General features: G+C 31.3%; 3 long non-coding RNA genes across 3 annotated transcripts; 2 read left to right on the forward strand and 1 right to left on the reverse strand.

The window, feature by feature from the left end:
- Window positions 1-4558: 4558 nt before the first annotated feature.
- On the reverse strand, window positions 4559-8346 carry LOC129912094 (uncharacterized). The gene is made up of 5 exons (XR_008771740.1): window positions 8309-8346; window positions 8123-8203; window positions 7913-8062; window positions 7685-7831; window positions 4559-4938 (listed from the first exon to the last, which is right to left on the reverse strand). It is a non-coding gene; the product is annotated as an uncharacterized LOC129912094 (long non-coding RNA).
- LOC129912096 (uncharacterized) lies at window positions 7918-8281 on the forward strand. Its single transcript, XR_008771742.1, has 2 exons — window positions 7918-8050; window positions 8107-8281. It is a non-coding gene; the product is annotated as an uncharacterized LOC129912096 (long non-coding RNA).
- Window positions 8347-18468: 10122 nt separating the features above from the next.
- Window positions 18469-24717, forward strand: LOC129912095 (uncharacterized). The gene is made up of 3 exons (XR_008771741.1): window positions 18469-18605; window positions 18688-18834; window positions 24477-24717. It is a non-coding gene; the product is annotated as an uncharacterized LOC129912095 (long non-coding RNA).
- The last annotated feature ends 423 nt before the right edge of the window (window positions 24718-25140 follow it).

Below are 25140 nucleotides of genomic sequence, written 5' to 3' on the forward strand. Positions count from 1 at the left end.
ATTCCGTGTGATATATTAGCATCTTGTGCTTGTCCTCGAATTGATTTCTGCAGCCGAGATTTATGAAAAAATGGACTGGCGCATCATATCAGGAGTCAGCATTTGTTGTAGTTGATGATGCTGTAGCTGTTGTTGATGTTGCTGTTTTTGATGCTGTTGTTGATGGCTTATGGATATAAATGGGGGCGTCTGTCCAGGTTTTAAATCTGCCTTCCATCCAAGACAAATTCCATGTGATAAAAAATTTGCATCTGAAAAATAAACAAATAGAAAATTATTGATAAAAGAACATTTTTGATTTATTTTATAGGATGAACGAATTATTTATAATTTTTAATAACTTTCAAGCATTAATAAATTGAAAATAATACCTTTTTTCAGCAAGATTTAATTTTGATACCGACATTTTTCGTTTCACAAAAATTTTTATTTACCTACTTTTTTTGAAATTGAAAAGAATTCTTCCAATACGTCAAAAAGTACACTTCAAAGATGACAGGTGCTACTGATTTTTATAGCAAAAAAATGTAGATGGCCTTAGTTTCTATGGACAAAAATGGTAGTTCAAGCAATCTGACGGAAGATGTCGCTACGCTAACTGAGTTCTATTTACCACGTTCTTCCACAGGCGCTAGTAATCATTGAACCACATTTTCAAAAATTTTGTATGGAAACGAGAATCAACTAGCAGTCCATATATAATAGGTCAATGCTCACAGACTAAACGAGACAACCAAAGTCTGACAGTGGAGGCGACCATAAACAACAAACAACACGTGGCTACAATTGACACCGGTGCCACCGCCTCTATTGTACGAAGAGACTTGGTAAAGATGACATGGCTACATAACACCAACAGCTACCGTCTGAAGACCGCTATAACTTGCCGAATTGAAAAAATCGAACCTAATGAAAACTAAATTGTTAGTTGGGCAGTCTCGTTGATTATCATTGACTACTTTTGACAGGTGTTCCTTAAGTGTCCTGTTAAATCGCTCAACCATCCCATCAGATTGTGGATGAAGCGGTGTTGTTCGCGTCTTCTTGATGCCAAGGAGTGAGCAAACCTCTTGAAAGATCTTAGATTCGAAGTTCCTTCCTTGATCGGAATGAAGTTCCATGGGTACTCCGAACCTGCTCACCCAATGAATGATAATCTTATCCACAACTGTTTTAGTTTCCTGGTTTGGAATGGCAAATGCCTCAGGCCATTTGCTGAAGTAGTCCATCACTACAAGGATGTATCGATTTCCGTTGTTGGTTTCGGGAAAAGGACCTGCAACGTCTATTGCAATTCTCTCAAAAGGTGCACCCACATTGTACTGCTGCATCTTGCTCTGGATTTTTCTAGCTGGTCCTTTGCTAGCGGCACAAGTATCACATTTTCGGCACCACTTTTCAACGTCTTCTCTCATACGTAACCAGTAGAATTGCTGTCGTAGCTTTTCCAGCGTCTTGTTGATGCCTAAATGGCCTCCAGAAATTCCACTGTGCATCTCTCGGAGAACATCATTTACCTTTGACTGAGGTACGACTAGCTGCATTACATAGGATTTACCATCTGCGGATTCCCACTTACGCCTGAGTAGCCCTTCTTGCACATGAAGTGAGTCCCATTGTGCCCAATATGCTTTTAGAGTGGGGCTTCGGTCGGAGATGTCGGCCCATTCTGGTTTCTCTTGATGTTCCTTCCATGCAAGGATGGGTTCGATGTCCGAATCTTCCTGTTGGGCCATTCTGAGTTCTTCATTACTCCAGCCGCAAATGGGATCAGCTCTCGTTCTTCTAACAGCGACAACTTCCTTTTCTTCTAGTCGTGTGCAATGCTTGCAGTCTTGCTTGCACGGGCGCCGAGATAATGCGTCTGCATTTGAATGCAGCTTTCCTCTTCGATGTTGAATCTGACATTGATACGTCTGGAGTATCTCGATCCATCTTGCTACTTGACCCTCTGGATTTTTGAAGTTCAAAAGCCAATTTAGTGCACCATGATCTGTGCGAAGAAGGAACTTCTGTCCATAGATGTACTTATGGAAGTGCTTTGTTGCCAATACCAGAGCTAGAAGTTCCCTTCTGGTCACGCAATAGTTTCTTTCTTGTTTCGAGAGTACCTTGCTGAAATAGGCAACGACCTTTTCTTCTCCGTCATGAACTTGCGATAAAACAGCACCAACTCCAACATTACTTGCATCTGCGTCAATGATGAATTGTTTGCCTGGAGTCGGATAGGCCAACACAGGAGCTTCACATAACCGCAGCTTCAGTTCCTGAAAGCTTTTCTCACACTCACCTGACCATTTAAAGGGTTTACCCTTCTCCGTTAGCTGGTGCAAGCTTTTGGCGATTCTCGCAAAATCCTTTACGAATCGTCGATAGTACGTTGCCAGACCGAGGAAACTCCGAAGTTGATGCTTGTCCTGAGGGGTTGGCCAGTTCTTCACAGTGTCAACTTTTTCTGGATCAGTCATTACTCCTTGGGATGAGATGATATGCCCCAAATATTTGACCTCGGTCTTGAAAAGTGCACATTTCTTTGGATTTAACTTAAGATGCGCTTCTCGTAGCCTCTGGAATACAGCTTTTAGGTTTTCACAATGGTCATCAAATGTTTTCCCGTAAACGATGACATCATCCAAATAGACTAGGCAAGATTTCCAGGTTAATCCATTTAAAACGCACTCCATTAAGCGCTCAAAAGTAGCTGGGGCATTACATAGCCCAAACGGCATGACATTGAACTGCCACAGACCATTTCCTGTGGAGAAAGCCGTCTTTTCTCGATCTTCTGGATGGATTTCTACCTGCCAGTAGCCACTCTTCAAGTCCAAAGTCGAAAACCATTGTGCTCCTTCCATTGCATCTAGAGTATCGCTGATTCTTGGCAGTGGGTAGCTGTCTTTCTTCGTCACATCATTCAGTCTGCGGTAGTCGACACAAAATCGAGTGCTTCCATCCTTCTTTTTGACGAGAACTACCGGTGATGCCCAAGGGCTTTTGGAATTTTCGATCAGCCCGTCTTTCTTCATTGTCGATATCATTTCTTCAACTTCACCTTGTTTGGCCAAGGGGAGACGTCTTGCTGGTTGACGAATCGGCCTAGCGTCTCCTGTATCGATTCGGTGCTGCACCAGTTGTGTTTGGCCGTATTGCCCGCTGGGTGAAGAGAAGATATCAGCATATTCATGAAGAAGCCTTCCAGCAACATTAAGCTGATGTTGACTCAAGTTGTCTGATTTGAGAATTTGAGTCTTTAGTTTCTCAGAGTTCATAGTCATCTGTGTATCCACCTCGTTGATCTTACACTGAACCAAAAAGGTACATGGAATTAATGAATATATTCATTCTATTAATGTATCGTTCATTATTATTTGTCCAATGATCCTGTTCATTAAGATAATGAACGGCCGTTCATTAAAATCAATGAACGTTCATTAATTCTATGAACCATACATAATTTCATTCATAAAATTTCGAACTTGAAATTTCGAACATATTTTAATGAATCGTTCATTAAAACAATGAACAGTGTTCATTGATTTAATGAATACGTTCATAAAAAAAAATAAATGCGTTCATTACATTAATGAACGGATTCATAGAACTAATGAACCGTTCTTAAAAATAAAAATATCCGTTCATAGAATTAATGAACACGTTCATTAAAATAATGAACCGTTCATAAAAATAAAAAAAATCGTGCATAAAATTAATGAATGCGTTCATTAAATTAATGAACGCATTCATTGAATCAATGAACCGTTCATAAAAATAAAAAAAAAAACCTGCCTAAAATTAATGAACGCGTTCATAGAATTAATGAACGCATTCATAGAATGATTGAATGCCGTTCATAAAATTAATGAACGCCGTTCATAAAATTAATGAACGCCTTTCATAAAATTAATGAACGCCGTTCATAAAATTAATGAACGCCGTTCATAGAATTAATGAACGCCGTTCATAGAATTAATGAACGCCGTTCATTAAATTAATGAACGCGTTCATAAAAATAAAAAAACCCGTTCGTATTAATTTTACGAACGTGTTCATTAATTTAACGAACGCGTTCATTAATTTTATGAACACAGGCCTACGTTCCGTAACTCTTGCACCGTCATAAGTGCTCGAAAAAACATTGTGAATTCGAATGAAATCAATTTTTTTGTACAAATTTCATTTTGATTCAAATTGTTTTTCTACAACTTATTTCCATGCAAGCGTTATAGAACGTAGGCACTGTTTTCAATAAATTTAAAAAGTTAAATTTCGTATAGTCTTATTTCTTTGTCAAAGAATTTTTAATCTCCTGTCAAGAAATTAAAAAAATCAACTGACAAATAAATAAGTCATGGAAGCTTAGCTTTCTAAATTTATTAGGTCGAGATCTGTGAAAAAGAAAGAAAAATTAATGTGAATCGCCGTTTTCAATTTTTACAAACCTGTACATTCGGTTTTTCATCTCTAATCTTCTCCTTTCTGAAATCTTAAAGGTTAAATTAAAGAAATATTTATATTTACATTAAATCTTTTATTGTTCAAATAAACCAAATGAATGGCAGGAAAAATTTTATTACATTATTTTGTAGATTTATCTTCAGATAAGAAAGTGAAACAAATTATAAAAAGTGAAATTAAGGGAAATTTGAATCAAAATAATATAAGAATTGAAATTTTATGATCTCATTTACCAAAACTAGAGCATTTGTACATACATACATTTTTTATTTGGTGGGTGGGTATTCTCACCCATTTTGTTGAGGAAGGCAATATGGTCTTCTTAAGCTTGAATTGTGTTGCCTATCCAAACGAATGAATACTGCGAGTCCTTGATGGTATGTCGTATAACGTGTTTCCTACCATCTGTGTCTTTTTTTATAACTTTTTGGAAAGGTACAAAGTATCCATGCAGAGCCCAAAGTAATGCCGCATCTTTACAGTCTGAAAAAAAGCCAACCACATAAATACCAAAATCAGTAAGGCTTTTAACAACAATTTGGTACAATAATTATATATTTATACATAGCTATATTAAAATGTATGATAGTGTATTTTTAAGTATAAATTTATTTTTACTAATCACTTGGAATAGTAAAAAATAATAATTACAAGTTCTACTTAAAAATATTTAAACTAAGCACGAACTTTCAGATGAATCTGCTGTTTTAATTTTGATTAGAACCTGTCGTATATTTTTTTTATTGACACGGTTATCAGTACAGAGAAATTTTCAAAAAAAAAATTTTTCATTGAAAAAAATTCTAAGTCCCAATAGTATGTTAAGTTTTTTTGGCATCGAAAATTTTCTAAGTCCCCAACTAAATTTTTTCATTGAAAAATATTCTAAGTCCCAAAAAAAATTTTCATTGAAAAATATTCAAGTCCCAAAATAAGTTAAGGTTTTTTTGGTATCGAAAAGTCCCCAACAAGATTTTTTGTATTGAAAAATGTTCTAAGTCCCAAAACTAAGTTAAGTTTTTTTGGCATCGAAAATTTTCTAAGTCCCCAACATTGAAAAATATTCTAAGTCCCAAAAAAAATTTTTCATTAAAAAATATTCTAAGTCCCAAAAAAAGATAGGTTTTTTTGGCATCGAAAATTTTCTAGGTCCCAAACTAAATTTTTTTATTGAAAAATATTCTAAGTCCCAAAAAAAATTTTCATTGAAAAATATTCTAAGTCCCAAAATAAGTTAAGGTTTTTTTGGCATCGAAAAGTCCCCAACAAGATTTTTTGTATTGAAAAATGTTCTAAGTCCCAAAACTAAGTTAAGTTTTTTTGGCATCGAAAATTTTCTAAGTCCCCAACATTGAAAAATATTCTAAGTCCTAAACCGAAGTTCAAATAATTTATTAGGATTTTTTTTAAATATTTTATGAAAAATCATATTGAAAAAGTTAATTTATTCAAGTTTAAAACATCTAAATCAACATTTGGCCTGTTTGCGGTAGAGTGTCAATGATAATATGCAAGTTTATTTCAAAATACTAATGAAAATGATTGTAGATGGTAATCCTAGTTTCATTTTTTCTCAATTTAGTATATCAAACTCTATAAACGATCAAAACCAACGCTTAAAAGTGCATAAAAAGTCATTCTATTCAAATTTTATTGATACTCTACCGCATACGCTGCTTTCAGAAAAGAAAAATAAACTAAAAACGATGTTCAAATAATTTATTATGATTTTTTTAAGATATTTTATGAAAATTCATATTAAAAAAGTTAATTTATTCAAGTTTAAAACTTCTAAGTCAATTTTTGGCCTGTTTGCGGTAGAGTGTTAATGAAAATATGCAAGTTAATTTCAAAATACTAATGAAAATGATTGTAGATGGTAATCCTAGTTTCATTTTTTCTCAATTTAGTATATCAAACTCAATAAACGATCAAAACCAACGCTTAAAAGTGCATAAAAAGTCATTCTATTCAAATTTTATTAATACTCTACCGCATACGCTGCTTTGAGAAGAGAAAAATAAACTAAAAACGAAGTTCAAATAATTTATTATGATTTTTTTAAAATATTTTATGAAAAATCATATTGAAAAAGTTAATTTATTCAAGTTTAAAACTTCTAAGTCAATTTTTGGCCTGTTTGCGGTAGAGTGTTAATGATAATATGCAAGTTTATTTCAAAATACTAATGAATATGATTGTAGATGGTAATCCTAGTTTCATTTTTTCTCAATTTAGTATATCAAACTCAATAAACGATCAAAACCAACGCTTAAAAGTGCATAAAAAGTCATTCTATTCAAATTTTATTAATACTCTACCGCATACGCTGCTTTGAGAAGAGAAAAATAAGCTAAAAACGAAGTTCAAATAATTTATTATGATTTTTTTTAAATATTTTATGAAAAATCATATTGAAAAAGTTAATTTATTCAAGTTTAAAACTTCTAAGTCAATTTTTGGCCTGTTTGCGGTAGAGTGTTAATGATAATATGCAAGTTTATTTCAAAATACTAATGAAAATGATTGTAGATGGCAATCCTAGTTTCATTTTTTCTCAATTTAGGATATCAAACTCTATAAATGATCAAAACCAACGCTTAAAAGTGGCTAAAAAAGTCATTCTATTCAAATTTTATTGATACTCTACCGCATACGCTGCTTTCAGAAAAGAAAAATAAGCTAAAAACGAAGTTCAAATAATTTTTTAGGATTTTTTTTAAATATTTTATGAAAAATCATATTGAAAAAGTTAATTTATTCAAGTTTAGAATATCTAAATCAATTTTTGGCCTGTTTGCGGTAGAGTGTTAATGATTATAATGCAATCAAATTTTAAAATATTAATAAAAATGATTCTAGGCAGTAATTGTAGTTCTATTTCTTTGAAATGAACAGCAAGTTTGTTTTAAGTTTATACAAATTTTGAGAATGTCGTTTAACCCTTTGCTTCCTAGTGGTTTCAGCATGAAACCACGTATTAATTACTTTGTTAGTTTTTTTTTAATAAAAAATGGACTTCTCCTTTTGTACTCTCAGCTCAAAACATTCCTTATACAATGTTATTACTAGTACAATCATTATTTTTTCATATTAGTGTGTAATTAGAAAATATCAAAACTTTTTTTCAAGATTCAAGTATTTTTTTCCGGGAGCAAAGGGTTAAATACATTCTTCTGGGAAGGTATCGATATATATATAATATAAATCATAAAAAGTAGGTACATACCAGGAATTATTTTAGCAAGATTGGTGGCGGCTGGCGGGAGCAACGTGGTGGCTGGATAGAACGTGGTGTGGCAAATGACGACGACAGCGGAGGAAGACAATAATGTGGCGGATGTGGCGGCAGCGTGGTGGTGGCAACGTGATGGCACTACATATAAATATATTAATACATACGTATATATTTATAAGATAAAATGATCAATAAAAATTATAAAAAGTAGATACATACCAGGAATTATTTTAGCGTGATGATGGTGGTGGCTGGCGGGAACAACGTGGTGGCTGGAAGGAACGTGGTGTGGCAAATGACGACAACGACACCGGAGGCAGACAATATGTGGCGGCAGCGTGGTGGTGGCAACGTGGTGTAAGAAGAGCACTACATATATATAAATATATTAATACAATTATAACACATTTTAGGGATGAAAACACTTACCTTAAATTTTTGATGCATGAAACGACGTGATGGCAGCAGGCGACGGGCGGACGGCGGCAAATGGGAAATCGAACAAATCTCCTATATATATGATAAAAAACAAATTATTTAACAAAATAAATGTGTACTTTTAATAAATAAATGCTTTTAAATAATAAATACTACGTAATCTAATGAAATACTTACTTTTTATTTTTGCTTCAGCTCTCCGCTGAATAGCTCCTCTTATTATCGATCAGACATTCACACTGTAACTGAATGGCTTGGGTTGGCTTGGGGACGCCGGCTACATCATTTAACGAAAGAAATTCTTTCGTTCTACGTATCAACAAGTAGTGTTCCCACTTTATTTTACGCGTTCTTTAAAATTTAAGTGTGAACTATGTGCAAAGAGCACAGTTAATACACAAAAGGTAATATCTTGTAAATATATGTTTTCAAAAATCGAATATCATAGATATTGTAAGAATATTGACAATCACAGTAAAAAAAAATAACTTAAAATTTTCTTTCATGTTGAAAGCACAAACAGATGAAACGACACCAAAAAATAAGTACTAAAGGGGTTTTCACATTCAACAACATTTACATCTCCTTGTGTCGTTAACTACTGTTCACATTGATACGAACGGTTGTTCAACCGAGATAAATGTTTGTGTGAGCAAGAAAACTTTGAAAATAAGAACAAAACACAAAACTACTTAATATGTACAAACACAAAAAAATACACAAGGTAATAAGCCCCGTCTTATTTGATTCCTCAACTCGGTTAAAAAAAATGATATTTCGACACCTGTCAAATGTGGTCTCAAAACATTTTATTCTCATACTGAATAAAATTATTACTTTAGTAAAAAGTTAAATGATATGAAAATCTTGTTCATAATTTGATACACTTTTTAAAAGTGTGATCACTGCAACATGCAAGTTGCCCTTCGTTAAATTTTAATGAACGGTTCATTAAATCAATGAACACGTTCCTAAATCTATGAACACACTCATAAAATTCATGAACACGCTCACTTCCACAATAAATGTATTCGTTAAATGATATGAAAACCTTGTCCATAATTTGATACACTTTTTAAAAGTGTGATTACTGAAACATGCAAGTTGCCCTTCGTTAAGTTTTGATTAACTATACATTGAATTTATGAACGGTTCATTAAATCAATGAACACGTTCATTAAATCTATGAACACGTTCATTAAATCTATGAACACGTTCATTAAATTCATGAACACGCTCACTTCGACAGTAAATGTATTCGTTAAATATGAATCTTAACGAATAATTGAAATAATGAATGGTTCATTAAAATAATGAATGGTTTATTAAGTTTTGGCGCCTTTTTAAAAAGAAGAAAAAAAGATTTATTTTATTTTCGTCATATCTTTTCTATTTTTGCTTTTTTTGAAAAATTGTCAGATATAAAAGGTGTAGATTTTTTAATTTCCGACAGAATTTATTAAATAAGTTTTTTTGATTTTCGCTTTCGTTTAGAAGTTATAGCGACTTTTGTGAAAAAAAAAACATCTCTCAAACAAAAAGACATGAAATTTTTACTTTTTTCGTCATAACTTTTTTATTTTTGCTTTTTTTGAAAAATTGTCAGATATAAAAGTTGTAGATTTTTTAATTTCCGACAGAATTTATTAAATAAGTTTTTTTGATTTTCGCTTTCGTTTAGAAGTTATAGCGACTTTTGTGAAAAAAAAACATCTCTCAAACAAAAAGACATGAAATTTTTACTTTTTTCGTCATAACTTTTTTATTTTTGGTTTTTTGAAAAATTGTCAGATATAAAAGTTGTAGATTTTTTAATTTCCGACAGAATTTATTAAATGTTTTTTTGATTTTCGCTTTCGTTTAGAAGTTATAGCGACTTTTGTGAAAAAAACATCTCTCAAACAAAAAGACATGAAATTTTTACTTTTTTCGTCATAACTTTTTTATTTTTGCTTTTTTTGAAAAATTGTCAGATATAAAAGTTGTAGATTTTTTAATTTCCGACAGAATTTATTAAATAAGTTTTTTTGATTTTCGCTTTCGTTTAGAAGTTGTAGCGACTTTTGTGAAATAAAACATCTCGCAAACAAAAAGACATGATTTTTTTTTTTTCGTCATATCTTTTCTATTTTCTATCTCGCAAACAAAAAGACATGAAATTTTTACTTTTTTCGTCATATCTTTTCTATTTTTGCTTTTTTTGAAAAATTGTCAGATATAAAAGATGTAGATTTTTTAATTTCCGACAGAATATATTAAATAAGTTTTTTTGATTTTCGCTTTCGTTTAGAAGTTATAGCGACTTTTGTGAAAAAAACATCTCTCAAACAAAAAGACATGAAATTTTTACTTTTTTCGTCATAACTTTTTTATTTTTGCTTTTTTTGAAAAATTGTCAGATATAAAAGTTGTAGATTTTTTAATTTCCGACAGAATTTATTAAATAAGTTTTTTTGATTTTCGCTTTCGTTTAGAAGTTGTAGCGACTTTTGTGAAATAAAACATCTCGCAAACAAAAAGACATGAATTTTTTTTTTTTCGTCATATCTTTTCTATTTTCTATCTCGCAAACAACAAGACATGAAATTTTTACTTTTTTCGTCATATCTTTTCTATTTTTGCTTTTTTTGAAAAATTGTCAGATATAAAAGATGTAGATTTTTTAATTTCCGACAGAATATATTAAATAAGTTTTTTTGATTTTCGCTTTCGTTTAGAAGTTATAGCGACTTTTGTGAAAAAAAAAACATCTCTCAAACAAAAAGACATAAAATTTTTACTTTTTTCGTCATAACTTTTTTATTTTTGCTTTTTTTGAAAAATTGTCATATATAAAAGTTGTAGATTTTTTAATTTCCGACAGAATTTATTAAATAAGTTTTTTTGATTTTCGCTTTCGTTTAGAAGTTATAGCGACTTTTGTGAAAAAAAAAACATCTCTCAAACAAAAAGATATGAAATTTTTATTTTTTTCTTCATAACTTTTTTATTTTTGCTTTTTTTGAAAAATTGTCAGATATAAAAGTTGTAGATTTTTTAATTTCCGACAGAATTTATTAAATAAGTTTTTTTGATTTTCGCTTTCGTTTAGAAGTTATAGCGACTTTTGTGAAAAAAAAACATCTCAAACAAAAAGACATGAAATTTTTACTTTTTTCGTCATAACTTTTTTATTTTTGCTTTTTTTGAAAAATTGTCAGATATAAAAGTTGTAGATTTTTTAATTTCCGACAGAATTTATTAAATAAGTTTTTTTGATTTTCGCTTTCGTTTAGAAGTTATAGCGACTTTTGTGAAAAAAAAACATCTCTCAAACAAAAAGACATGAAATTTTTACTTTTTTCGTCATAACTTTTTTATTTTTGCTTTTTTTGAAAAATTGTCAGATATAAAAGTTGTAGATTTTTTAATTTCCGACAGAATTTATTAAATAAGTTTTTTTGATTTTCGCTTTCGTTTAGAAGTTATAGCGATTTTTGTGAAAAAAAAACATCTCTCAAACAAAAAGACATGAAATTTTTACTTTTTTCGTCATAACTTTTTTATTTTTGCTTTTTTTGAAAAATTGTCAGATATAAAAGTTGTAGATTTTTTAATTTCCGACAGAATATATTAAATAAGTTTTATTGATTTTCGCTTTCGTTTAGAAGTTATAGCGACTTTTGTGAAAAAAACATCTCTCAAACAAAAAGACATGAAATTTTTACTTTTTTCGTCATATCTTTTCTATTTTTGCTTTTTTTGAAAAATTGTCAGATATAAAAGGTGTAGATTTTTTAATTTCCGACAGAATATATTAAATAAGTTTTTTTGATTTTCGCTTTCGTTTAGAAGTAATAGCGACTTTTGCAAAATAAAACATCTCACAAACATTGAATTAGTGAATGTGTATTGATTCTAATGAATGGCGTTCATTGTTTTAACGAACAGGTTCATAGAATCTTTTATCAAAAATTTTCTCGGATATTTATGAACGGCTGTTCATTGAATTAATGAATGGTTCATAGATTTTAATGAATGGCGTTCATTGTTTTAACGAACAGGTTCATAGAATCTTTTATCAAAAAGTGTATCGGATAACAGGTTCGTGTATCGGATATTTATGAACGGCTGTTCATTGAATTAATGAATGGTTCATTGATTTTAATGAATGGCGTTCATTGTTTTAACGAACAGGTTCGTGTATCGGATATTTATCTTTTATCAAAAAGTGTCTCGGATATTTATGAACGGCTGTTCATTAAATTAATGAATGGTTCATAGATTTTAATGAATGGCGTTCATTGTTTTAACGAACAGGTTCATTGGGATAATGAACAGATTTTTTTATGAACGGCTATTCATTGAATTAATGAACGTTCATAGATTTTAATGAATGGTATTCATTGTCTTAATGTACAGGTTCATTAATTCAATGAATAGCCGTTCATAAAAAAAATTTCAGACAAAAACGGATTTTAATGAACGAGATTAATGAACGTTCATAGGTTCATAATTTTATTTTTAATGAATCGTTCATTGAATTAAGGGATGGTGCATTAATTCCGTGAACCGTACATTAATTTCAAGTTAATGAACGCCGTTCATAAATTTTATGTACAATTTTTTTTTCAGTGTAGTTATTGCGGCCACAGATTCACATTGCCCAACAACTTCTCCTTTCTTAAGCTTGATTGGGTACGGTTTGATGTTAAGTATCCGTACAGGTACCATGTTGTTCTTTGGTGCCACAAGAGTCTTCTCGATGATGATGCTTTCGGAACTTTGCTCAACTTCTGGTTCAACCATGAGGTATCGATGGCTTCCAAAGTTCCCCTTTAACTTGGTCCACACAAAAACTTCTGAAGAAGGAGGCAGGCACATGTCTTCTTTGATGACAGTTCTAATTGTTGTCGAGTTGTCAGTGCCATAGACCATTGGAATCTCTACATTTCTGTATTTCAGAACTTGATTACCGATATCCAAAATGATTCCATGCTCCTTCATGAAGTCGATTCCAATGATGCACTCGTCACATATATCTGCCACCAAAAACACATGCGAAAACTCTAGTTCTGCCATACGGATCGTAAGACGAACTTCACCGTACACCCTTGCTGCTTCTCCTGTGGCGGTCTTCAGACGGTAGCTGTTGGTGTTATGTAGCCATGTCATCTTCACCAAGTCTCTTCGTACAATGGAGGCGGTGGCACCGGTGTCAATTGTAGCCACGTGTTGTTTGTTGTTTATGGTCGCCTCCACTGTCAGACTTTGGTTGTCTCGTTTAGTCTGTGAGACTTGAATTGTGGTTCTGGGGCCATCGATACCAGAAACCAGCTTCTGCCCCTCGAAGGTAGTTCTTACTCGTTTCCCGAATGGGAATTCAAGATGAGCATGAGTGTTAATTGTATCGCTTACCTGTTGTTGGGCAATATTCCTGTTTCCACAGTGTTGGCAAGCAGTTCTTCTTGGTGGCAATCTGCACTGCCTCTGGAGATGTCCAGTCTTGTTACAGTTCCAGCATCGAGCAGCTCCGTCCCGCTGGTTTCTTTGGAATGCGAGTTTTTGACAAGAGCATTCTTCCACTGTAACTTCTCTTACCCGATGAACGCCTTGACAAGCCTGTTCTGCTGCTTCCATAGTAAGTGCGAACGCTAATGCTTCAGGAAGGGAACGTTTTCCAGCTGTTCGTATCGCTCGCTGAAGATTTATGTCAGAAACAGCACGAACAAAGGCTTCTGTCGCAAACTGATTGATAATAGGCGTGTTTTTTTGGCATTTCTATCCGCATTAGGATTTCCAAAAAATCAACATTGAACAAAAATTTATATGCACGCACCAAGAGAAAGGAATACGTAAACTTGCATACCTCCTCAAAATTCTACCCGCAGCTTGGTTTAGTTTCTAATCCTATCGGCAGCTGCGTGTTGTTTTTGTAATGCATGTATACGGCAACTGCGGATACGGATAGAAATACCAACAAAACACAGCTAATGTCGTCTCCTGCTGTCGGATATGCCAGATGAGCTAACCTTTCAATATCAGCTTGGAGTTGTTGCAGAGTTTCTCCTCTTTTCTGGATTCTTGTATTGAGTTGGACGCGGAAGACCTCCTGCATATGGTCATCTCCAAAGCGTTTTTCAATGACCTGGACAAGAGCGTTAAAGTTACACTGAAAAAAAAATTGTACATAAAATTTATGAACGGCGTTCATTAACTTGAAATTAATGTACGGTTCACGGAATTAATGCACCATCCCTTAATTCAATGAACGATTCATTAAAAATAAAATTATGAACCTATGAACGTTCATTAATCTTGTTCATTAAAATCCGTTTTTGTCTGAAATTTTTTTTATGAACGGCTATTCATTGAATTAATGAACCTGTACATTAAGACAATGAATACCATTCATTAAAATCTATGAACGTTCATTAATTCAATGAATAGCCGTTCATAAAAAAATCTGTTCATTATCCCAATGAACCTGTTCGTTAAAACAATGAACGCCATTCATTAAAATCTATGAACCATTCATTAATTTAATGAACAGCCGTTCATAAATATCCGAGACACTTTTTGATAAAAGATAAATATCCGATACACGAACCTGTTCGTTAAAACAATGAACGCCATTCATTAAAATCAATGAACCATTCATTAATTCAATGAACAGCCGTTCATAAATATCCGATACACGAACCTGTTATCCGATACACTTTTTTGATAAAAGATTCTATGAACCTGTTCGTTAAAACAATGAACGCCATTCATTAAAATCTATGAACCATTCATTAATTCAATGAACAGCCGTTCATAAATATCCGAGAAAATTTTTGATAAAAGATTCTATGAACCTGTTCGTTAAAACAATGAACGCCATTCATTAAAATCTATGAACCATTCATTAATTCAATGAACAGCCGTTCATAAATATCCGAGAAAATTTTTGATAAAAGATTCTATGAACCTGTTCGTTAAAACAATGAACGCCATTCATTAGAATCAATACACATTCACTAATTCAATGTTTGTGAGATGTTTTATTTTGCAAAAGTCGCTATTACTTCTAAACGAAAGCGAAAACCAAAAAAACTTATTTAATATATTCTGTCGGAAATTAAAAAATCTACACCTTTTATATCTGACAATTTTTCAAAAAAAGCAAAAATAGAAAAGATATGACGAAAAAAGTAAAAATTTCATGTCTTTTTGTTTGAGAGATGTTTTTTTTCACAAAAGTCGCTATAACTTCTAAACGAAAGCGAAAATCAAAAAAACTTATTTAATATATTCTGTCGGAAATTAAAAAATCTACACCTTTTATATCTGACAATTTTTCAAAAAAAGCAAAAATAAAAAAGTTATGACGAAAAAAGTAAAAATTTCATGTCTTTTTGTTTGAGAGATGTTTTTTTTCACAAAAGTCGCTATAACTTCTAAACGAAAGCGAAAATCAAAAAAACTTATTTAATATATTCTGTCGGAAATTAAAAAATCTACAACTTTTATGTCTGACAATTTTTCAAAAAAAGCAAAAATAAAAAAGTTATGACGAAAAAAGTAAAAATTTCATGTCTTTTTGTTTGAGAGATGTTTTTTTTTCACAAAAGTCGCTATAACTTCTAAACGAAAGCGAAAATCAAAAAAAACTTATTTAATAAATTCTGTCGGAAATTAAAAAATCTACAACTTTTATATATGACAATTTTTCAAAAAAAGCAAAAATAAAAAAGTTATGACGAAAAAAGTAAAAATTTCATGTCTTTTTGTTTGAGAGATGTTTTTTTTCACAAAAGTCGCTATAACTTCTAAACGAAAGCGAAAATCAAAAAAACTTATTTAATATATTCTGTCGGAAATTAAAAAATCTACAACTTTTATATCTGACAATTTTTCAAAAAAAGCTAAAATAAAAAAGTTATGACGAAAAAAGTAAAAATTTCATGTCTTTTTGTTTGCGAGATAGAAAATAGAAAAGATATGACGAAAAAAGAAAAAAATTCATGTCTTTTTGTTTGCGAGATGTTTTGTTTCACAAAAGTCGCTACAACTTCTAAACGAAAGCGAAAATCAAAAAAACTTATTTAATAAATTCTGTCGGAAATTAAAAAATCTACAACTTTTATATCTGACAATTTTTCAAAAAAAGCAAAAATAAAAGAGTTATGACGAAAAAAGTAAAAATTTCATGTCTTTTTGTTTGAGAGATGTTTTTTTTCACAAAAGTCGCTATAACTTCTAAACGAAAGCGAAAATCAAAAAAACTTATTTAATAAATTCTGTCGGAAATTAAAAAATCTACATCTTTTATATATGACAATTTTTCAAAAAAAGCAAAAATAGAAAAGATATGACGAAAAAAGTAAAAATTTCATGTCTTTTTGTTTGAGAGATAGAAAATAGAAAAGATATGACGAAAAAAGAAAAAAATTCATGTCTTTTTGTTTGCGAGATGTTTTATTTCACAAAAGTCGCTACAACTTCTAAACGAAAGCGAAAATCAAAAAAACTTATTTAATAAATTCTGTCGGAAATTAAAAAATCTACATCTTTTATATCTGACAATTTTTCAAAAAAAGCAAAAATAGAAAAGATATGACGAAAAAAGTAAAAATTTCATGTCTTTTTGTTTGAGAGATAGAAAATAGAAAAGATATGACGAAAAAAGAAAAAAATTCATGTCTTTTTGTTTGCGAGATGTTTTATTTCACAAAAGTCGCTACAACTTCTAAACGAAAGCGAAAATCAAAAAAACTTATTTAATAAATTCTGTCGGAAATTAAAAAATCTACATCTTTTATATATGACAATTTTTCAAAAAAAGCAAAAATAGAAAAGATATGACGAAAATAAAATAAATCTTTTTTTCTTCTTTTTAAAAAGGCGCCAAAACTTAATAAACCATTCATTATTTTAATGAACCATTCATTATTTCAATTATTCGTTAAGATTCATATTTAACGAATACATTTACTGTCGAAGTGAGCGTGTTCATGAATTTAATGAACGTGTTCATAGATTTAATGAACGTGTTCATAGATTTAATGAACGTGTTCATAGATTTAATGAACGTGTTCATTGATTTAATGAACCGTTCATAAATTCAATGTATAGTTAATCAAAACTTAACGAAGGGCAACTTGCATGTTTCAGTAATCACACTTTTAAAAAGTGTATCAAATTATGGACAAGGTTTTCATATCATTTAAAGAATACATTTATTGTGGAAGTGAGCGTGTTCATGAATTTTATGAGTGTGTTCATAGATTTAGGAACGTGTTCATTGATTTAATGAACCGTTCATTAAAATTTAACGAAGGGCAACTTGCATGTTGCAGTGATCACACTTTTAAAAAGTGTATCAAATTATGAACAAGATTTTCATATCATTTAACTTTTTACTAAAGTAATAATTTTATTCAGTTTGCAGGTTTCAAAATAACCCTTTTTATGAGTATGAGAATAAAATGTTTTGAGACCACATTTGACAGGTGTCGAAATATCATTTTTTTTTAACCGAGTTGGGGAATCAAATAAGACGGGGCTTATTACCTTGTGTATTTTTTTGTGTTTGAACATATTAAGTAGTTTTGTGTTTTGTTCTCATTTTCAAAGTTTTCTTGCTCACACAAACATTTATCTCGGTTGAACAACCGTTCGTATCAATGTGAACAGTAGTTAACGACACAAGGAGATGTAAATGTTGTTGAATGTGAAAACCCCTTTAGTACTTATTTTTTGGTGTCGTTTCATCTGTTTGTGCTTTCAACATGAAAGAAAATTTTAAGTTATTTTTTTTTACTGTGATTGTCAATATTCTTACAATATCTATGATATTCGATTTTTGAAAACATATATTTACAAGATATTACCTTTTGTGTATTAACTGTGCTCTTTGCACATAGTTCACACTTAAATTTTAAAGAACGCGTAAAATAAAGTGGGAACACTACTTGTTGATACGTAGAACGAAAGAATTTCTTTCGTTAAATGATGTAGCCGGCGTCCCCAAGCCAACCCAAGCCATTCAGTTACAGTGTGAATGTCTGATCGATAAGAGGAGCTATTCAGCGGAGAGCTGAAGCAAAAATAAAAAGTAAGTATTTCATTAGATTACGTAGTATTTATTATTTAAAAGCATTTATTTATTAAAAGTACACATTTATTTTGTTAAATAATTTGTTTTTTATCATATATATAGGAGATTTGTTCGATTTCCCATTTGCCGCCGCCCGCCCGTCGCCTGCTGCCATCACGTCGTTTCATGCATCAAAAATTTAAAATAAGTGTTTTCATCCCTAAAATGTGTTATAATTGTATTAATATATTTATATATATTTAGTGCTCTTCTTACACCACGTTGCCACCACCACGCTGCCGCCACATATTGTCTGCCTCCGGTGTCGTTGTCGTCATTTGCCACACCACGTTCCTTCCAGCCACCACGTTGTTCCCGCCAGCCACCACCATCATCACGCTAAAATAATTCCTGGTATGTATCTACTTTTTTATAATTTTTATTGATCATTTTATCTTATAAATATATACGTATGTATTAATATATTTATATGTAGTGCCATCACGTTGCCACCACCACGCTGCCGCCACATCCGCCACATTATTGTCTGCCTCCGCTGTCGTCGTCATTTGCCACACCACATTCTATCCAGCCACCACGTTGCTCCCGCCAGCCGCCACCAATCTTGCTAAAATAATTCCTGGTATGTACCTACTTTTTATGATTTATATTATATATATATCGATACCTTCCCAGAAGAATGTATTTAACCCTTTGCTCCCGGAAAAAAATACAAATATCTTGAAAAAAAGTTTTGATATTTTCTAATTACACACTAATATGAAAAAATAATGATTGTACTAGTAATAACATTGTATAAGGAATGTTTTGAGCTGAGAGTACAAAAGGAGAAGTCCATTTTTTATTAAAAAAAAAACTAACAAAGTAATTAATACGTGGTTTCATGCTGAAACCACTAGGAAGCAAAGGGTTAAACGACATTCTCAAAATTTGTATAAACTTAAAACAAACTTGCTGTTCATTTCAAAGAAATAGAACTACAATTACTGCCTAGAATCATTTTTATTAATATTTTAAAATTTGATTGCATTATAATCATTAACACTCTACCGCAAACAGGCCAAAAATTGATTTAGATATTCTAAACTTGAATAAATTAACTTTTTCAATATGATTTTTCATAAAATATTTAAAAAAAATCCTAAAAAATTATTTGAACTTCGTTTTTAGCTTATTTTTCTTTTCTGAAAGCAGCGTATGCGGTAGAGTATCAATAAAATTTGAATAGAATGACTTTTTTAGCCACTTTTAAGCGTTGGTTTTGATCATTTATAGAGTTTGATATCCTAAATTGAGAAAAAATGAAACTAGGATTGCCATCTACAATCATTTTCATTAGTATTTTGAAATAAACTTGCATATTATCATTAACACTCTACCGCAAACAGGCCAAAAATTGACTTAGAAGTTTTAAACTTGAATAAATTAACTTTTTTAATATGAATTTTCATAAAATATCTTAAAAAAATCATAATAAATTATTTGAACTTCGTTTTTAGTTTATTTTTCTCTTCTGATAGCAGCGTATGCGGCAGAGTATCAATAAAATTTGAATAGAATGACTTTTTATGCACTTTTCAGCGTTGGTTTTGATCGTTTATAGAGTTTGATATACTAAATTGAGAAAAAAAGAAACTAGGATTACCATCTACAATCATTTTCATTAGTATTTTGAAATTAACTTGCATATTATCATTAACACTCCTTTTTCGACCCAGAAGAGAAAAGGTACCAAGCAATTTGTCGAACCATGGTTTGATAGCGAGTGCCTAAATACAAGACAAAAATCATTTTCGTGGTTGCGAATTTTCCAGCGCAACAGTAGTAATTTCAACAAAAAACAATACATGGAAGCAAACAAGCTGTTTAAAGAGCTATGTAAACACAAAAAGAAAAAATATTTTGAAATGCAAGCCCAAAAACTGGCGACCTGCAGAAATTCGGCTGAATTTTGGCAATTGGCATGGAAACTTAACGGTGTACAATTCACAATTGGTCGACACCTTAATTCTGATGTTTTATCGCGGCACTTCAATATGCTTCTTAATCCAGTTATGAACCGGGTTGTCATCCATTATGCTGCTCCAGGAATCGAAAATCAAATCCTTGATCAACGAATAACTCCGGATGAGGTGAAACTGGCAGCTGAGGGCCTTAAAGATAGAAAAGCACCGGGGTCTGATAGAATACCAGCCGAATTTTATAAGTATGCGAATATCGATCTTTTTGAAAGTTTAGCTCTCTTGTTTAATAATGTTTTTGAAACAGGCGTGATACCTCTTCAGTTCAAGGAAGCACTAATTTTTCCTATTTACAAGAAAGGATGTGCATCGGATCCAGCAAACTATCGTGGAATTTCGTTTCTTAATGCATCATACAAAATATTTACCGCAATAATGCAACGAAGACTGTCAACATGGATAACCGAAAACAAACAATTAAAAGAATTTCAAGCCGGGTTTAGACAAGGGTATTCAACTGTTGATCATATATTTGTGCTGCGGAGTATTGCAGATTCATTCTTAGACCAAGACAAAAAACTCTACGTGTTCTTCATTGACTTCAAAGCTGCGTTCGACACTGTGGATCGTAAATCGCTAATCTATAAGCTGTTCGAAAAAGGAATGTCTCTGAAATTTGTCAGGCTAATTGAAAATTTATATGAAGACACTCGAGCTGCTGTGTGGAATGGTGAAGATAAGTCTGATTGGTTCCAATTTGCATCAGGGGTTAGGCAAGGTTGCACACTAAGTCCGCTTTTATTTGCAATATTCATAGAGGATCTAATCGACTGGTTGCCCGGAGGTATTGTTTATGCGGGGACGCTGATTAAAGCTCTGCTATTTGCAGACGACATTGTGCTGCTCGCATATACTCCTGAATCACTTCAACTAATGATTAATCGGATTCACGAATATTCCAAACGTTGGGGATTAATTGTCAATTTAGAGAAGTCGAAAGTGATGATCTTCAAAAAATATGGAGGGCGAAATTGCGCAAACGAAAAGTGGAAATTCAATGGAGAATTGATTGAAGTGGTCAAAGAGTTTAAGTACTTAGGAGTTACCTTCACGAAGAACTTAAGTATGGAGAAACACTTTAGTGAAAAGCTCAATAAAGCGAAAATGGCGATAAACCTCACATGGAAAAGATGTTTCATGAACAAATCTGTGGCTCATAGTAGCAAATACAAAATTTTTGAAACGGTAGCAGAATCCATTATGCTTTACGCTGCACAAACTTGGGGAAGCAAATATTATGAGATTGTTGAAAAGCTATTGCGCTTCTACATTAAACGAGCATTCTATTTGCCGGCCAACACACCGAACTATGTCATAATGCTTGAAACGGGAATTTCTCCACTTTTTGTGAAAACATTAAAACTGCAAGTGGATTATATAATAAGAAACTTAAATTTGGCAGACTATCGTTTACCCAAAATAGCAGCTCTTAAGGCTATCAATTCAAGGAGTGGATGGTACCGCGAATGGCTTGATTTGGCAGAAAATTGTGGAATTAATTTGGTTTGCAATGTTGAGGACCTTTCCAAACTAAAAAAGGACATGTATCAAATTATTTCCAAGGTAGATGAAGCAGCTAGAACCAAGTACATGGATGAAGCTTCAAACTCCTTACATCGTACGGTCTACTGCCAGCTTAACCACAATTTGCAGCAGTCAAACTACTTCCGGGATGAGCTTAGTGTCAGGGAAATTTCAATGATGGTCAGACTACGAGCTGAAATTCTAAACCTTAACTACATACCTCACAGAGCAGATCTTCCAGTCATATGCAATATATGCAACAGGATGGAGAGGGAAGACGTTGTGCATTTCTTGGGAAAGTGTCCTACTCTAAGAGAAACGAGAAGATGTATTTTTGGAAAAGATTTTCTAGCCACTGAGGAAGTCATATTCGAATTAAATCAAATGAATGTTTCAAAACTGTATCAGTTCTGTACAATTGCTTTAAGGTATCGAAATAGAATCTTACAAGGACTTTTTTGATGAATCACTTTTTTTTTCTTATTATTATGTGATAATTGTTAATAAAAAAAAAAAAATAGATAAATAAAATAAATTAAAAATAGCTAATTGTAAAATTAAAAGTTAAATGTAAAAAATAAATAATATTGTAAAAGTATATAAATAGTCAATTCGGCAGACGGCAGATAGCCATGTCTAAATGATTTTGTTTTATATTAAAATGTTATATTAATTTTATTAATTATTATGAATAAAATCAATTCTAATCTAAATCTAATCTAAAAAATCTAACACTCTACCGCAAACAGGCCAAAAAATGATTTAGATATTCTAAACTTGAATAAATTAAAAAATCGGTTCAGCCGTTTCGGAGGTGTTTCATAAGAAACACTTCGGCACAAGAATTTTATGTACATAGGTATTAGATTTGTTGAGAAACGATTTGTGTTTTTATTGGAAAAGGTTCACACACTATAGAGTCAAAAATTGGAAATAAATACTTGAAAAGGTGGAACGAAGTCCGCCGGGTCAGCTTGTTTTTCATAAAATATTTAAAAAAAATCATAATAAATTATTTGAACTTCGTTTTTAGCTTATTTTTCTCTTCTCAAAGCAGCGTATGCGGTAGAGTATTAATAAAATTTGAATAGAATGACTTTTTATGCACTTTTAAGCGTTGGTTTTGATCGTTTATAGAGTTTGATATACTAAATTGAGAAAAAATGAAACTAGGATTACCATCTACAATCATTTTCATTAGTATTTTGAAATTAACTTGCATATTATCATTAACACTCTGCCGCAAACAGGCCAAAAATTGATTTAGATATTCTAAACTTGAATAAATTAACTTTTTCAATAGATATGATTTTTCATAAAATATTTAAAAAAAATCCTAAAAAATTATTTGAACTTCGATTTTAGCTTATTTTTCTTTTCTGAAAGCAGCGTATGCGGTAGAGTATCAATAAAATTTGAATAGAATGACTTTTTAGCCACTTTTAAGCGTTGGTTTTGATCATTTATAGAGTTTGATATACTAAATTGAGAAAAAATGAAACTAGGATTACCATCTACAATCATTTTCATTAGTATTTCGAAATTAACTTGCATATTTTCATTAACACTCTACCGCAAACTGGCCAAAAATTGACTTAGAAGTTTTAAACTTGAATAAATTAACTTTTTCAATATGATTTTTCATAAAATATTTAAAAAAAAATCCTAATAAATTATTTGAACTTCGGTTTAGTTTATTTTTCTCTTCTGAAAGCGGCGTATGCGGTAGAGTATTAATAAAATTTGAAAAGAATGACTTTTTTAGGCACTTTTAGGACTTTTAGGCACTCTTTTCAATACAAAAAATTTTGTTGGGGATGCCAAAAAAACCTATCTTATTTTGGGACTTAGAATATTTTTTAATGAAAAATTTTTTTTTGGGACTTAGAATATTTTTCAATGTTGGGGACTTACAAAATTTTCGATGCCAAAAAAACTTAACTTAGTTTTGGGACTTAGAACATTTTTCAATGAAAATTTTTTTTGGGACTTAGAATATTTTTCAATGTTGGGGACTTACAAAATTTTCGATGCCAAAAAAACTTAACTTAGTTTTGGGACTTAGAACATTTTTCAATGAAAATTTTTTTTGGGACTTAGAATATTTTTCAATGAAAAAATTTAGTTGGGGACTTAGAAAATTTTCGATGCCAAAAAAACCTATCTTTTTTTGGGACTTAGAATATTTTTTAATGAAAAATTTTTTTTTGGGACTTAGAATATTTTTCAATGTTGGGGACTTAGAAAATTTTCGATGCCAAAAAAACTTAACTTAGTTTTGGGACTTAGAACATTTTTCAATGAAAATATTTTTTGGGAATATTTTTCAATGAAAAAATTTAGTTAGGGACTTAGAAAATTTTCGATGCCAAAAAAACTTAACATACTATTGGGACTTAGAATTTTTTTCAATGAAAAATTTTTTTTTGAAAATTTCTCTGTACTGATAACCGTGTCAATAAAAAAAATATACGACAGGTTCTAATCAAAATTAAAACAGCAGATTCATCTGAAAGTTCGTGCTTAGTTTAAATATTTTTAAGTAGAACTTGTAATTATTATTTTTTACTATTCCAAGTGATTAGTAAAAATAAATTTATACTTAAAAATACACTATCATACATTTTAATATAGCTATGTATAAATATATAATTATTGTACCAAATTGTTGTTAAAAGCCTTACTGATTTTGGTATTTCTGTGGTTGGCTTTTTTTCAGACTGTAAAGATGCGGCATTACTTTGGGCTCTGCATGGATACTTTGTACCTTTCCAAAAAGTTATAAAAAAAGACACAGATGGTAGGAAACACGTTATACGACATACCATCAAGGACTCGCAGTATTCATTCGTTTGGATAGGCAACACAATTCAAGCTTAAGAAGACCATATTGCCTTCCTCAACAAAATGGGTGAGAATACCCACCCACCAAATAAAAAATGTATGTATGTACAAATGCTCTAGTTTCGGTAAATGAGATCATAAAATTTCAATTCTTATATTATTTTGATTCAAATTTCCCTTAATTTCACTATTTATAATTAGTTTCACTTTTTTATCCGAAGATAAATCTACAAAATAATGTACCTAGGTAATAAAATTTTTCCTGCCATTCACTTGGTTTATTTGAACAATAAAAGAGTTAATGTAAATGTAAACATTTTTTTAATTTAACCTTGAGCATTTCAGAAAGGAGAAGATAAGAGATGAAAAACCGAATGTACAGGTTTGTAAAAATTGAAAACGGCGATTCACATTAATTTTTCTTTCTTTTTCACAGATCTCGACCTAATAAATTTAGAAAGCTAAGCTTCCATGACTAATTTATTTGTCAGTTGATTTTTTTAATTTCTTGACAGGAGATTAAAAATTCTTTGACAAAG

Source organism: Episyrphus balteatus, chromosome 2, assembly GCF_945859705.1.
Source record: "Episyrphus balteatus chromosome 2, idEpiBalt1.1, whole genome shotgun sequence".
Classification (NCBI taxonomy): Eukaryota; Metazoa; Arthropoda; class Insecta; order Diptera; family Syrphidae; genus Episyrphus; species Episyrphus balteatus.